The sequence below is a fragment of the Lissotriton helveticus genome, chromosome 7 (assembly GCF_964261635.1).
Source record: "Lissotriton helveticus chromosome 7, aLisHel1.1, whole genome shotgun sequence".
Taxonomy (NCBI): domain Eukaryota; kingdom Metazoa; phylum Chordata; class Amphibia; order Caudata; family Salamandridae; genus Lissotriton; species Lissotriton helveticus.
Window position 1 is genome coordinate 1,480,142,119 of NC_136068.1, and position 16,279 is coordinate 1,480,158,397.

Sequence of the window (16,279 nt, forward strand, 5' to 3'; positions counted from 1 at the left end):
TCTTCGGTTAAGTTACCTAGAGCAGAGGCAGTCTCATTTACTACAGCTTCGAGGGTTCTTGTTAACCTACGGATCAGTTTACTATTCTGGATAGGTCCTATAAAGAAGAAGAAACCTCTGTTGAAATCTGTATACTGTTCTAGAGCAGTTTCAGTATAATCGACAATTGGGGACTCCCTTCTATGTCTAATGTGTACTAGATGTGTATTTCTATGATAGTCAGGTGGGGCTAGAAAAACTGGTGGCAGTAGGAAGGCAATGTAACAGGTTCCCTCCCAATCGAGGGGCAGACGAACATATGCGGTTTGACCACAAATAAAATAAGAATGACGTGAAGCTTTGAAAATAGATTTCCCACTGTCACTATACTTGACAATAGTAGTACAATCACTATGTCCTATGTGTACGGAACCCTTATTTCGGACACATAATTCGCCTTTGACTGGTAGTACTGAAATAGCAGGTAAGTCTGGAGTAGTATCAGACTGAACATTCAGGACCATAAAATTCGACGAATAATTACCTAAGTTATACACTTCATTTTCTAGATCTAAACCTGTTCTGTGGGGAAGACCTTGCTTGTCTGGAAAACATGTACTGTTAAGAAAAGACATATCTGTTGAGGATGACGTTAACGAGGACCATGCTCCACACGAACCATTATGTGAGAATGGATAAGGAAAAAGTGGCAGAACTCCCTTCGGGGTCTGGAAAGGGGGGAGTCGACCACACACCCAACAATTAGTGGCATTGCTGGTCTGGTGTGAGTAATGTAACATGCGGATAAATGAGTTATTTCGCATAGCGAGGCGGTAAGAGAGTTCATGAGGAGGCAGATCACTAAACGTGTGCTCTACTGTAGCATTAGCAGACTTATTTACATGAAGAACTGGGAGATACAGGAAGAATGCATAACTGGTGCAGGAAATCATAATGCTGAGAAACAATATGAAACATAGAAAAACGATACATCGGATTGAGTTTTGACTAACTCTCTCACTATGGGGGTCTATTTTATACATGTCAGAAACAGTCTAACCGTTTCACCTAGGGGAGGACTTAGACAATCAAACTGACTGACTTATTTTACTAGACCGGAGTTTTAGCTTATACTCCTGTTGCGGAGTTTTCTCTAACAGGGGAGGGGTTGTAGCAATGTCTTTTGCGGGACAGTCCTTGAGAACAATATTTTGGCAATCCTTCAAATCCTGGGAAATGTTCTTTAAGACGGGTTTCAGTCCATTAAAAAGTTTAATATGAGAAAGGTGCACCCAGCCTTTGCGTCCTTCCAACTTCACGGCTGTACGGGTGGTGAGGAGGACCTGTCGGGGCTCTTTCCAACGAGGCTCCAGCGGACTTGATCTGTCAAAGTTGCGGACCATCACCATGGATCCTGGAACGATTTCGTGCGGTGCCACCTCGGTATTGTCTGGAAATGCGGCGGCAACCTGTGAACGACATGAGTTGAGGGCAGACATCAAGGAAGCTAGGTAATCTGTCAGCATATTACTTGAAACATATTACTTGAAACGATCACCTCCTTCCTCAACGGAAGAACACAAAGAGTCCGCCTACCACCGTACAAATCAGAGGCCACCGAAGTCATCTGCGGCGTCCCACAAGGATCCTCACTGAGCCCCACCCTCTTCAACGTCTACATGAGCCCCCTCGCGGCCATCGCACGCCAACACAACCTCAACATAATCTCCTACGCCGACGACACCCAGCTGATCCTCTCCCTGACCAACGACCCCGCCACCGCCAGAGCCAACCTGCACGAAGGGATGAGAGACGTGGCCGAATGGATGACGACCAGCCGCCTGAAACTGAACTCAGACAAGACGGAGGTCCTCATCCTGGGCTCCACGCCCTCCGCCTGGGACGACTCCTGGTGGCCCCCCGCACTGGGCACCGCACCCAAACCGACAGACCACGCACGCAACCTGGGCTTCATCCTGGACTCCTCCCTCTCCATGACCAGACAAGTCAACGCCGTCTCCTCGTCATGCTTCAACATCCTGCGCATGCTACGTAAGATCTTCCAGTGGATCCCCACCGAGACGAGGAAGACGGTCACCCAAGCCCTCGTCACCAGCCGTCTGGACTACGGCAACGCCCTCTACGCCGGAACCACGGCAAAACTCCAGAAGAGACTCCAGCGGATCCAGAACGCCTCGGCGAGACTCATCCTCGACATCCCCCGACGCAGCCACATCTCCGGACACCTGAGAGACCTGCACTGGCTCCCGGTCAACAAGAGAATCACCTTCCGACTCCTCACCCACGCACACAAAGCCCTACACGACCAAGGCCCGAGCTACCTCAACAACCGGATCAACTTCTACACTCCCAAGCGCCTCCTCAGATCAACCAACCACGCCCTCGCCGCCGTCCCCCGCATCCGAAGAGCGACAGCAGGAGGAAGATCCTTCTCCCACCTGGCCGCCAAGACCTGGAACTCACTTCCGACCAACCTGCGCCTGACCCAAGACCACCTCTCCTTCAGGAAGAAGCTCAAGACCTGGCTGTTCGAGCAGTAGCGGCACCCCCCCCCCCCCCCCAGCGCCTTGAGACCCTACGGGTGAGTAGTGCGCTCTACAAATGACCTGATTGATTGATTGATTAATACTTCGGGGTCTAGGAGTACCCCACATATTAGGGGGGCGGCCGAAAACGACCTCATACGGGGACAGACCTGATCTGGAATGTGCGACCATGCGCATATAAAATAAAGCGACTGGCAGAGCTACTAGCCAGTCCACACCTTTTTCTTTGCATACCTTTGCGATACGAATTTTTAGAGTCTGATTATGTCTCTCTACGAGACCGGCTGCTTCAGGATGGCGTACACAATGAAACTTCCACTGGTACCCTAATAACAGGGAAACATGCTTCATGAGTTCAGATGAGAATGGCTGGCCGTTGTCAGAATATACGACTCTAGGGAGTCCATAACGAGGGAAGAACTCACGAACCAACTGCTTGGCAGTGGTCGCGGCTGTGTAATCTGGAACTGGATATGCTTCTGTCCACCTGGACAAAGCGCATACAACTACAAGGACATACTTGAAACCTCGATATCGCTCCATCTGAATATAATCCATCTGGAGGACTTCAAAAGGGTGGTCAGGGGGCTGGAATCCACCTTGTTCCACCGGGACACTTTTACCTGGATTAAACTGACAACATATCATACAGGTACGGACTTTCTGCTTGGCTGCAGCTCGTAAATGCTTGTTAAACCAAATGTTCTGGATACTATCTAACATAGCTTTTTCCCCTAAATGTGCTGGACTATGTGCGGTATTGATAATGACTTGAACCATAGAGTCGGGGAGAAACCATGTGGCTCTAGCCTTCGTTAACCATCCTTGATCTGTCTGGACCCCTCCTTGTTCGGACCATTTCTTGATTTCATCGGGAGTAGCATGTAACTGGATATCTATGACATCTTGAGTAGGGTCCTTAACTGTCATACATGTAATCGGGTCTGGAGTATGTGTCATGTTAACTGGAATGTCTAGAGTCTGTGCTGTAAGCTTGGCTGTGCGATCTGCTAGATCGTTACCTTGGGAAATAATGTCAGTAACTTTCGTATGTGCTTTGCACTTCATGATAGCGATAGATGTCGGTAAATGTATAGCATCTAACAGAGCTTGAATAAGGAGACCATGCTGGATCTTGGTTCCATGAGAAGTCATGAAACCTCTCTCCTGCCAGAGCACTCCGAAGTCGTGTACAACTCCAAATGCGTAACGTGAATCTGTGTAAACATTAACTTTCAAGTTCTTGGCGTGTATGCAGGCTTGTGTCAGAGCAACTAGCTCTGCTGCTTGAGCGGACAGGGTATCAATACGGTGTGTTTCAATAACTTCAGTGTCAGTAGTCACTGCATACGCGGCGACTAGTTCTCCTGTACTTGTTCTCATACATGAACCATCCACATAAAGTGTCAGGTCGGGATCTGGTAACGGAATATCTGTCAGATCTTGTCTTGGCTTTGTCGTAATGTTAACTACTTCCACACAGTCATGTGTGGCAGAATTTGAATTAGCTGATGGTAACAGTGTAGCAGGGTTCAGGACGTTGCAGCGTCTGATTTCTATGTGTGGCTGGAACAGTGTCAATTCATAACCTGTTAGACGTGCAATTGTCAAGTGCTGAGTTTGTGTTCGGTTCAGAAGAACTTCCACGGAATGTGGAACTTGTACTGTCAAGGTATGTCCTAAGACTATAGAATCACTTTGCCTAATAGCTAGTGCGGTGGCTGCAACTGACTTGAGGCACGCAGGCAGAGCCTGGGCTACAGGATCTAATGTGCTCGAAAAATAAGCACATGGCTTGTATTGTCCTGCTTGATCTTGTGTGAGAACAGATAATGCTGTACCTTCACGTTCAGTAACGAAAAGTGTAAAAGGCTTACTGTAGTTCGGTGTCGCTAGAACTGGAGCTTGGCATAGGGCTTTCTTTAACTCATTGAAACTAAGTGTATGTTCAGATGTCCAAGGGAGGACAGTCGATACGGCTGCCTCCTGTGTCGTTAACTGTATCAGTGGCTTGGCTAGAAATGCATACTGAGGAATCCATTGTCTGCAGTAAGAAGTAAGGCCAATAAAAGCACGTACCTCCTTCTGGGTCTTGGGCTGAGGAAGACTCGCTATTAACTGGATACGGTCTGGTGTCAACTGCCTACCCCTCTTGGACAGCAAGTGTCCTAAGTATACCACTTGCTGGACACAGAATTGAAGCTTAGAAGGGGACACCTTGTGCCCCATCTCGGCCAGGAAATACAAGACTGTAAGGGATGCTCGCTCGCAAGCACGTTCAGAACGGGCTGGATCAGTAGATCATCGACATACTGGAGCAGGGCAGTGTCAGTTGGCATGTGAACATTATCAAGTTGTCTCTTAAGTGCTTGACTGTAAATACTAGGACTTTCTGTGAAACCTTGAGGAGCTCGTGTAAACATATAGCTCCTTCCATTTAAACAAAATCCGAAAAGGAACTGGCTGTCTGGATGAATAGGAACACTAAAAAATGCATTCTTGAGGTCGATTACTGTAAAGAACGTGGCTTCGGAATCAATGGCTGTCAATAGGGAAGAGATGTCTGGGACAACTGGGTACTGAGGAATAATACATTTATTAAGTTCTCGTAGGTCGATCACTAATCGATATACTGGGGGGGCATCTGGATCAGTACGTTTCATGACTGGAATGATCGGAGAATTGCATACGTTGGAGTCAGTTTCTACAACTACTCCTTGAGCGATGAGCTCGTCAATAATTTTGGATAAGGCTGTTACAGCCTCAGGTGGCAATCTGTACTGTCTGATTCGTGGTAACACTACACCTGGTTTGAGAGTCACACGATGGGGTGTGATTTGCATGTAACCAACATCAGTTGGACCTTGTGCCCATAGATGCTGCGGGACATTAGACAGTCTTGAATCAAAATCTCGTAATACATAGTGACCCTTAAAGTCACGTAGGAACAATCGTATTCCCTCTGGGGAACAACATATAACTGCACCTAACTCTTTCAGTGTTTTAATGCCTAATAGATTTTCTGGACATGACTTAGTAAGTAACAGATCAGTAGTGCGGGACAATGGACCTACTTCTAGAGTAACTGGCTTTGAAATCTCATTTACGATAGGTTTTCCTGAAAATCCAAGGGAAACATTTCTTGAGCCTGAGAGCGGAGCCCCTGGAACTTCGGCATGACTAATTGTGGTCCTACTTGCCCCTGTATCAATCAAAAACTTTCTGTCTTTCCCTAATACTTGACTATGAACATAGGGACCTTCTTGATCTACAGGTATCTCGATGAGAGGCAAGCCTACCTCCCTCTCTAGGCTGTTTCATGAATACTGCTGGTACTCTGGATACTCAGACTGTGCATACTGGTACATCTGCTGTGTAACGTGCTGTGTTGCAGCAATAGGCTGCGGTGCTGTAACTGTCTGTGGTGCATTCTGTGACTGAGGAATCTGTGAAACTTGTTCTGGTCTAGGCGGACGTGGTCTTTCTTTAGTCTTACCAGTAGCTATGTTGTGTTTCAGAACTGCACACTCATTTATAAAATGACCTGGCTGTTTACAATAATTGCAGTTCCCTTTAACGGGAGCTGCAGGATGACTGGCTTGATTCGGACCCCTCTTCTGACTGTCTTGAGGAACAGATTGTGCAACTAGTACTTTCATTTTCGTGTCTTTCATACGTTTTCTTTCGTGTTCTTGCTCTTCTCTGATTCTATTCTGGTGGTACTGGAGCATCTGGAGCATCTGGGACGGGGTATTAGCTTGCCAGGTACTTTCGACTTTCAAAACTCGATTTTTAATTTGTGGACTTGAATTCTCGACTAATTTAGTAACAAAGAGATGAGGGTACGACTCACTACTTGTCTTGAGGCCACTATTGATGCTAAAACATTTTTCAAACCTAGAATAAAAATCACTAATGTCTTCTTCTTGTTTCTGTTTACAGGCTGAGATTGCATCCCAGTCTTCTTTTCTAGTTGTCAATAATCTGGGTAGAACTTGAATCAATAATTCTGGTAATTCTTTACATTTCTCTCCTAGACCGGTACCTGGTACACGTGACTTATCTTCAGCTTCTAGAACTGCCCAATCGATCTTTTTCTCTCCCACCTCCCATTCTTTTTCCTTTAGCTTTTCATACACCCCTGCGGGCAACAGGACCTTTAACATTTTAATGATATCTGGGTAAGTGTATTCTCCCATACGGAGCATGTCTTTTAATTCTCTATGGAACCCTGCTGGATCTTTGTCATGACAGGGAATTAATTTCTTCATTTCGAGGAGTTCCATCTTTGTAATCGGGGTGTATACAAACACTCGTTGCATTTCACCGTCCTCTGTCTTAACTGGATGCACTTCTCGTAACGGGTTCTGTCTTTCCATGTAAAATGGTTTACTTTCTGGGGGTGAGACATGAACAAAATGCGGGTTCAGAAACGTTCTATATTTGTGGCGCTGTTCTAGAATGACACTAATTAAATCGGTACCTAGACCTCTCCATCTATACTGGAGTAACTCGTTCAGGATATCGTGTAACGGACCTGGATCAGAGTGCTGACCCTCATACAGAGTAATGAGGTGCTGGATCATATACATACCCACCAGTCGTTGTTCGGCTGGGGGCAGTTTCAGAAACATTTGTGCCACTATTTCGTCTGGAAAAGTGGTAGAATCAGTAATCCATCGGACTGCTGATCGGGCTAGTTCTTGTTCATGCATAGTACTTAACTCACTGTAACCGATTCGTGATTTTAGAATGTGATCGGTAGCTTGAAACACTTGTTCTAGGGAACCTTGTTCTGGTGCTGGAGAATGAAAAATAGACTTGTGTTCTAGGCGTAAATGGCGATCTGGAAATCTAGATTTTCCTACATACGCTATTCTGGCGGGATTCTCGTCCTCTACCTCTTCAGTATCAGAGTTACTTTCTTTCTCGCTTACTTGTGCTGCTTTACGTTGTTCGTGTATCTTTATTATTTCTCTACGGATTTTCTTGTACATACTCTCCATGGCACTAATGGTATTGTGCTTACCCTCGGCTATATTATCACTCCACTTTGTCAGGATTTTCATTTCGGCTTGATCTTTAGACGGGTAATCTTGTTCTCTTATTAGACAGTTAATTAAAAACTTTAATATCATACGCTGGATCTCAGCTTTCCTTTGAGACATGGCATCACTAATACTTTCTGGATCATCCCCTGTACGGATGAAACGATATATTCTGTCTAGATCTTCTTTCATATTTGGTAGGGTGACTAGATACTCGGTCACCCTCCTTACGCGTACTGAATATAAAACCATATTATTCTCGCCTGGGACCGGGTCATAGGCACATTCGCCAAGGGCTTGCCTGATTTCTGCAACAGACTTATTACTCTTGGGAGTACGCTGTGATGCTTGAGCATGTAATTCGAGTGCTGATAAACGCTTGCGTGGCGGCGGGGTTTGAGGAGGACCTCCTCCTGCGGCCCCTAGACTAGAATCGTCGACTGATATTCTTCGTGGCGGAGCGGGAAATTGAAATGCTGACTGGACCGGGGGTACCGTAGCAGGTACTGCATGGGGTGCCCCGGTGTCTGGAGGAGCAGGATGTGCCTGATTTACTGGGACTGGCGGAGCGCGAACAGGATTTGCATATTCAGGGACTGTGTCGTCCAGATAGGACGAAATAAAAATATCAGCTGCGGTCGGTTTGTGACGTAGCTTGGTCGGAACTAATGGTGGCGGGAAATTACTGGATGCCTCCGGGGTCGCTTTTGGCAAACCCTCGGCAAGAAGAGGATACGTACCCTTAATAAGGGCATTCCTCTGTCTGTCTCTCTGTTCAGTTTTGACTTGTTCACCTAGCTCGATTAATTCCTTTTCTTGGGCTCGCTCTTGGGATTCTCTACTTAATTCTGACTTTCTGATTTCTTTTTCGGTTCTTTTATGAGCTTCTTTGCGCCATAACTCGATGGCATCTTTCTGTGACTGTCTGGCTTTCTTTTTCCATAATGCTTCTTCTACTCGCATGATGCATTCAGCATCCCATGTACCCGATACGGGCCATCTATACTTTTCTTCTAACTGTTTGGTATACTCTACCCATAAATCTAGATACAATATGGCACTTATGCCATGTTTCTGATACATAAAGTGACCTGGACTGTCCCTGGGCGGGACGGGAACTGCTGCTTCCAGCAGACCCTTTCTAGTTTTCAACTGACGTAACTTGGAAAATATGGGCATGACTGAACTGTAACCTAGACACAATACAATACACAATGAACACGATACTTATTCCCCATTCATACCACGACATTGAAATACATGAAAAACATTTAAAATAACAGTTCGAACAGAATACTACCTGGAAATACTGAGAACAGAACACATAAATTTTCTCGAGAACAGAAACTGACTAGAACAGAAACTAGATGCACTGCTGAAACAGTACGAAACTTACCGGTCTCATAAAGAGACACGTCAGGACCCGCATCCACCGAAGTGGACACTTCGTTTGTGGGACTGTGTACCACCAACCCACAGACCAAAGTCAATTAAATTGACCCTGTCTAGATACCACCCCAGTAACGGTACTCACCGGGCAGCAAGAACGGAAGGCCTCAGGCTGGACTGGACTGCTACGACGACTGACGACGAACTTCGGACTTCAGTTACGGGTGGACCTCCGGATACCTCGGACCTTGGACTCTCGGCTTGGGCTCTGGTCGGGACTCGCCGCGTTCCTCCACCGTCTCGTCTGGATGCTGGACCGCCTCCTCCGTCTCCTCCGCGGGCCTGAGGGATACTTGAGCAGAAATATCTGCCACTGCGCAGAAGAGTTCCGTCACGACTGCAGAGGGTCAGGGGGTCGGCGTGGCTTCACCGACGCGTGGGGAAAGGGCAAGTCCCTATTCGGGCGCCATTATGTGGTAAATAAATAAATAATACCCTATTTTTTGAATGTATAAATGAATAACAGATAGCTCAATAAAATAAGAGTCAAGATTCGAGGTGGTAGGAGTTTGCAGGTTTATTACAGCATAAAGGACAGGAACAGGACAACCTGCATAGTAATAGGATGACAGGGCCCAGCAGCTGCTGGGGCTGGACCTGGGATGAGCGCGCTGACTTTTAATAACAATACATGAGCATATATACATAACGCAAACACATAGCATTACATTGCAGTAGGCGTAGCAGTGGGTGGAGCAGAAGGCGTGACGCGTAGCAGTCGCGAAAGATAAGGGGGAAAAGAGGTGTAACTGGGCGTATACATAGACATGTGATGCAAACGTAACAGAATATGTCATGAATGGGGCGGAAACCATGGAGGGGGCTACCTAAGGAGCCGGGACCTCTAACCTGATGGTGCACGCAAACTAGCAATGACGTGTTACTAGGAGAAGCTGGGGGCTATGAACTCTGTGCTAGGAGCAGAGACTGAAGTCTGGAGAGTCAGGGCGACATGTACCTAAACAGTATCTAGTATCTGATGTTTAGAGAACATGTTGATATAAACTATAAGTCAGGAGGGGAAAGGCTAACTTGATTCTAAGACTGGACCATGCATTATTCTACATGTAGTGCGTGATGAGGAATACGAAATGACCATTAAATACAGTATTTCTCTAACGTGGAGACGAGAAGGCTAGACAATGACGGAAACTATTGATGCAGTTCAGTAGTTTAGGAATGCAGAGAAGGAGGACTGAACTGATAACAGGAACTATAACATACTTTTGGCAGACTCAGAGGCAGAGCCAGCTGAACCGGGCACTGCGTGGCAGGAAGTAAGTGAAGGGTCGAGGATACAGGTGGGGGCTGGATCGCTCCTCAGCGAGACTTCAGGAGACAGGAGCTGAATCTGGTGTCCAGGCCCTTTTGAGGCCTAGGAACGGGGACTTTATAATGAAATAACGTGCACACTGGGAAACGTGGCAACGTAGCTTTACATAGGCCTGATATTCGTAGTATTCACGAGGACTGGAAACTGGCATATTAGAGGTGGACACAACTGTACTTGCGTCATTAATCAAACATAGGGAGTACATATGCATATTTAATCATGCACACATAACATATGATGGATGACACGTAGGGACACAGAACATGGCAAAATTTACTTTTCCACAGGATGAGAAATACTTTGACTTGTAGGATACCCTTAGGCGGTGCCGGTGTAGACTGTAGTAGGCAATGAAGCAGGGCACACCATTCAGATGCAACAGTACAAGAGTCTAAACAACGGTTGCTGAGTTACTTTCTGGAATAAATGGTTACACTTTCCTTAGAAGACACAGCTAGCACCTTGGTATTTTTTTAAGAATGAGATTGGAATGCATGGCGAATCCAAGTGACATGGCATTCATTGGAAAGTTAGGCTTCAAGGCCATCAAGGTCATGTCATTGAGCCTGGATTGTAATATTTCTTGCTTGTTTTTCTTGGCAAATAACAGTAATTCTGTCTTGGTTGTATTGTACTTTAGGTAGGTGTTGGACATCCAGGTCTGTATGAGGTACAAGCAGTATTTAAGGCATGGGTTGTCTGGAGCAGAGGAGACTTTCAGGTAGAGTTGTGTATCTTAGAGTAGAGCCCCAAAGGGCTCTATTTAGAGGTTGAATATGACAGGAGACAGTATGAAACTCCGGGGCACTCAGCAGGTTGCATGAACCTTTTGGGACCTTGAGGTGCCCATGTGAACAATTGGATATTGATTGGAAAGGTAGAAAGAGAACCCTTGAAGGACATTGCCAGTGAATACCACTCAAGACTCGGCGGTCTTCATGAGGGTAAAAGGGCCAACTGCATCAAAAGCAGCTGAGAGGTCCAAAAAAATGAGCCCAGGACCATCTTCATCTGTGGTCAGGAGGGCATCATCTATGATTTGTGAGATGGTGGTTTCCATGCTGCAGCATGACCTCAAGCCAGATTTATAGGAATGTAGATTTTGTTTACCATCTTTGGGCTGAGCATTAACTGCTTTTTAAATCATCTTGTCAATGAAGGGTAGATGAGTGATGGTCCAGTAGTTGGCAAGATCATCAGGGTTTAATTTGGGTTTCTTAATGAGTAGGACAATCTGACCTGTCGTGAGAGTTCCCGGGAAGATGCCTTCGAGTGAGGAAAGCACTGACAAAGGTGAGTAGCCATGAAAGAGCTCCCCCAGGGAGAGCTCTAATGAAGGATGAAGGTAAGAGATCATCTTCATAGAACATGGCTTTGAGGTAGTTGAGTATGCCAGTGAGATCTGTGAGACAGGGCTTTGAAATATCACTATTGTGGGATTTTACAAGAAGAGATGGGCGCTAGATGAGAAGCAGGCTTGAATTTGATTTGCTGTGGGATCTTCTTTATTTTCTCACTGAAGAAGAGGTCAATGCCATAGCCCTCGTCTGTGGCATGTGGGACATGTGGGTCAGGCAGGGAGCTGATGCAATGCTTGATTGTCTTGAAAAGTATTCTGCTTGTGGTGTCAATAATGGTGTTGGTATAGTACTTTTCTCTGGTTCGAGTAATGAACTGACTTCAGTATCGTGATGTCAGTGGGCTTTCTGTTCTTCCATTTTCTTCCCTGTCTGCAGATGGAGCGTTTGTTATCAGCAAGATCTTTAGAGTCCCAGGGTGCTGAAGGTTTTGATTTGCACTTGCTTCATTGGAGCCTGGATGTTCCATAGGTTTTCCAACAAAGCCTTGAAGTTGTTTATAAGAGTGTTAGCATCTGAATTGGAGTTGGCAGGGTGAAAGATGAGGTCATCCATCTGGTTGACATTGGAGAGGTCTTTCAAGGATTAAAAGGTTTGTATTTCTCTTTTGTGGTGAACTTGATTATTTGTGGGATACTTAGTGGAGAGATAGGGATGGCATCGTGGTTGGTCCAGTCTAGAAGCATGGTGGTTTGCACTGGATTTCTGGTGATGTTGAAAAGATGAGGTCATGTATGTGGCTTTTGAAGTGTTTTGGCTGGGTGATGTGCTGTGTGACATTGAGAGGGCTGCGGAGGGTGTCATGTTTTTTGTGCCTGTATTGTGTGGGAGTTTGTTGTCACCCAATAGGGTAGTGCAGATGTGTTTGATGGAGGAGTTCAGAAAATTCATCAAGCAAGTCCTTGTTATGCCCTATAGGCCTCTAGATGAGATAGAAGGCAGTTGTCAGAGTTGTAGAGAGTAGAAAGTGGCAAGTCAGTAGCTCCATGGAGTTGACTGTTTTGAGCATATACCTGCCCACATGGAAACCATTGGGTATACAGTTGTAACCTAGCAAATAAGTAGGCAATTGATTGATTAATAATTTTATAAAGCGCTCGAATGCCCTGAGGTGCCTTGCTGCTGCTGCTTTCACATAGATGAGTGAGTTAAATATAAAACCAGAACACATGCTCTAATGGCCATAAAGCCAAGTCTTCAGAGACTTTTGGAAAGACAGAAGGTCTGGGCAGATTCTTAAATTCATAGGAAGAGATTTCCATAGTTTTGTGGTCCTCAAAACAAGACTCCTACCTTCCTATGATGCATGTTTGACCTTTGGCAGTACTAAGTAATTGGCTTCCGAGTATCTGAGTTTTCTTGGTGGAATATACCAGACAAATCTCTCACAAAGATATTGTGGGCCTATGTTGTGCCGGGCATTGAAGGTTATACAGAGAGCCTTTAATTCAGTCCTTTTTGCCACTAGAAGCCAGTGCAGTTTAATCAAGGCATGCGTAACTGACTGATATTTGGGTATTCCTAAGAGAAGCCAAGCTGAGGCATTCTGTAACATTTGGAGTTTAAGGAGGGATTTTTTCCAGCTGCCCTATATAGGGAATTCCCATAATCCAATTTAGCTAAGACTAGGGTGGTAACCACCAATGTTTGAAGGTTAGAGGGAATGAAGGGATATATCTTTCTAATTATTCTTAAGGTAAAGACTATTGATGAGGCTAAAGCATTAACCTGATCTTTGAAATTAAGTTTACTGTTGAAGGGAATCCCCAAGTTCTTCACATTCCACACTGGTGAGGGAGGTACCCCCATATCTTGGGGCCAACAACTTGGTGATCAATAAGAGTTGTCTTTGCTAAGAAGAAGGACCTCTGTCTTCCCATAATTGAGCTTTATACAATTTCACCTTATCCAATGATCTAACAGAGTCATACAAGAGCTGAATTTTTTAACAGTATCCTCAGGATTACTTGAAATAGATACCACTATTTGGGCATCGTCAGCGCAGGACACCACCGAAATTCCAAATGATTTAATCAGCCTTGCCAGTGGGGTGACATAAAGATTAAAAGCGCAGGGCTGCTTATACCTAACTCTGCGAGACGGTCAGTCAAGCTATTATAGTTGACCGTGTCGAAAGCCCATAAAAGATCTAATAATATCAGTGCAGCTTGACCTCCTCCATCTATAATTAATCTCAGTTCCTCTGATGCTGCTATCAATGCTGTCCCTGTACTATGGGCTTTTGTAAATCCATATTGGGTGGAGTCTAGGAGACTGTTATTATCAAGGAATGACACAAGCACTACATTCAGAGCCTTCCCTAATAATTTGGCTGGGAAGGGTAGCCTGGTGATGGCCTGTAACTGCTAGGCTCTTGAGTATCCTGTTTTTTTTTCTCAACAGAGGTAGAATGGAAGCTGTCTTCCACTCAGAAGGGAAATATCCAGTGTTGATGATTTCATTATTAATCTTGGTTAGTTAAATGCTTAAGATATCTGGAACAAGATACACAATTTCTAGGGGACTTGGATCTAATGGTGATCCAGATTTAGTGGATACAATTAAATTTAAAACTTGTTCTACACTAAACAAGGAGAACTTATCAAAGGTGGCAAGTCAGGATTGTGTTCTATTTGTTTGAGATACAGCTAATGTTTGATTGTTAGATATAAAAGTGTCAAAGACATCCCTTAGTTATTTATTTATTTTTAATTGCTAGAGTATTGCAGAACATTTGGCTACAACTATTGCTGCTGGGCATAGGCATCTTTGCTAGATTTTTTTTACGGTATTAAATAGTTCTTTTACACAATTGCCAAATTGGAGAATCTTGTTGGGGAAAATATTTAGTTCTTCCTCTACTATTAACTTTTTTACATTCTGCCTACATTTGTATAGACCTCCCTGTCTTGGGTATCATATTTTGATCTTCAAACTCACTCCAATCTTCTGCATAGCTGTTTCTGGGTTCTTAAGCTCTCAGAGAGCAGGGTTCTGAAGGGGTTTTTCGACGGTTGGTGTGACTTTTTCAGGCTCAAGAGTGCCAATTGCTGTTCTAATCCAGGCAGAGTAGTTCTGTATAGTAATGACAATATTTGGTGAAAGACTAGAGTTAGATTCAGGTAAGGTGTATGATAGAACTGAGCCAAGATCTAAGGAGCTGACATTATGCCACGCCTTGCTCTTGGAAGCCTGAGGGGTTTAAATCCTTCCTGGATTGCAGCAGTGGTAGATTGATGGTAATTATCACCGCTTTATGATCAGACCACACCAGTGGTACACAGTCCATTATTTTAAGGTGTGGATTATTAGAATAAATACCATCCAGCAATTCAATGTACAGCATCCTATAAGAGCTTAACCAGGATTAGCAGTGAAAAAATCATCTTCACCATGGTTTGTCAGATGGGGTGTGCAACATCTAAACCCTTGCCTACTATGGTAATCTCTGAGGTTCCTTGTAGAAAACTATTGATCTATATGCTTTACAACAATGTCATAAAAATCAATCCTTAAAGGGCTATTGGCTTTGACAAATGCTTTTCACAATAAATAAATAATGCCTACTGCCACTGTTGTAACTTTATAATAAACAGTTTCGACATTGGCATGACATAACGCTTTCAACAAGCCAGTCAGACTTATAACCTTTGTCATTGGCTTGTCATCATAACCAACTAAGGCCTATTCTATTGAGAATCCACTTTTAAACATGGTATCCGTTAGGCATATAGTCATAATATTTTATATATTCATTACATTATGACTGGAAAAGCAATATACAACATTACCAGGTATTATCACATTGCAAATCTTCTGCACCCAGGGTTTATCGAAGGGGTAACCAACACCAAACCCCCTTAATAATACAGTTGTCAATGATATTATTTGTAATAAAAGCTGTTTGCATACTTTACCAGAGTGTAATAAGAATCCACCGTAAAAGGCATATTTCCTCAGGCTTACTTTATTGAGCAGAAGCTTTTTCACAAGGTACAACATGCATAAAAACACTCTTTACGCATGCTTTTTCTGCACTCAAAATTTTTAGAGAGGAATATCAACAATTGGGTGGCGACAGCTGTGTTATCAATCCTGTCCTAAAAAGGTGAATAACTTTTGAGTATCACTGGTGAGTACTCAGACAGCATTATTCCAGATTCTTCCCCTAAAGAGCACTAGTTTCAAGCTGCCATTTCTTTGCTACAGCTAACCCCATGTTCAGATTGAGTGGATACTGGCAGTGGCTCTTTGTCTAATCAGAAACAAACGAGGCATTCACTTTTTAAAATGGTCCTGATTTTTTGGTCATCCACTGAGATTTCAATAGACAAGGACAGGAAATTGTCACTGAACAGCAGGCATATTCCATCGATTCGTTTTTCTTTCTACATGGTGTTCGTTTGGTCTTTCATGCAACAAAAGTGCAAAAAACAGTAGTGTGGCCAATAATATAATAATTGTACATTTAGAGGTGCCTTCCATTCAATAGACTATATCATTTTTTAATGATGTTTACTTAAAACCATTCCAATGTATACAACA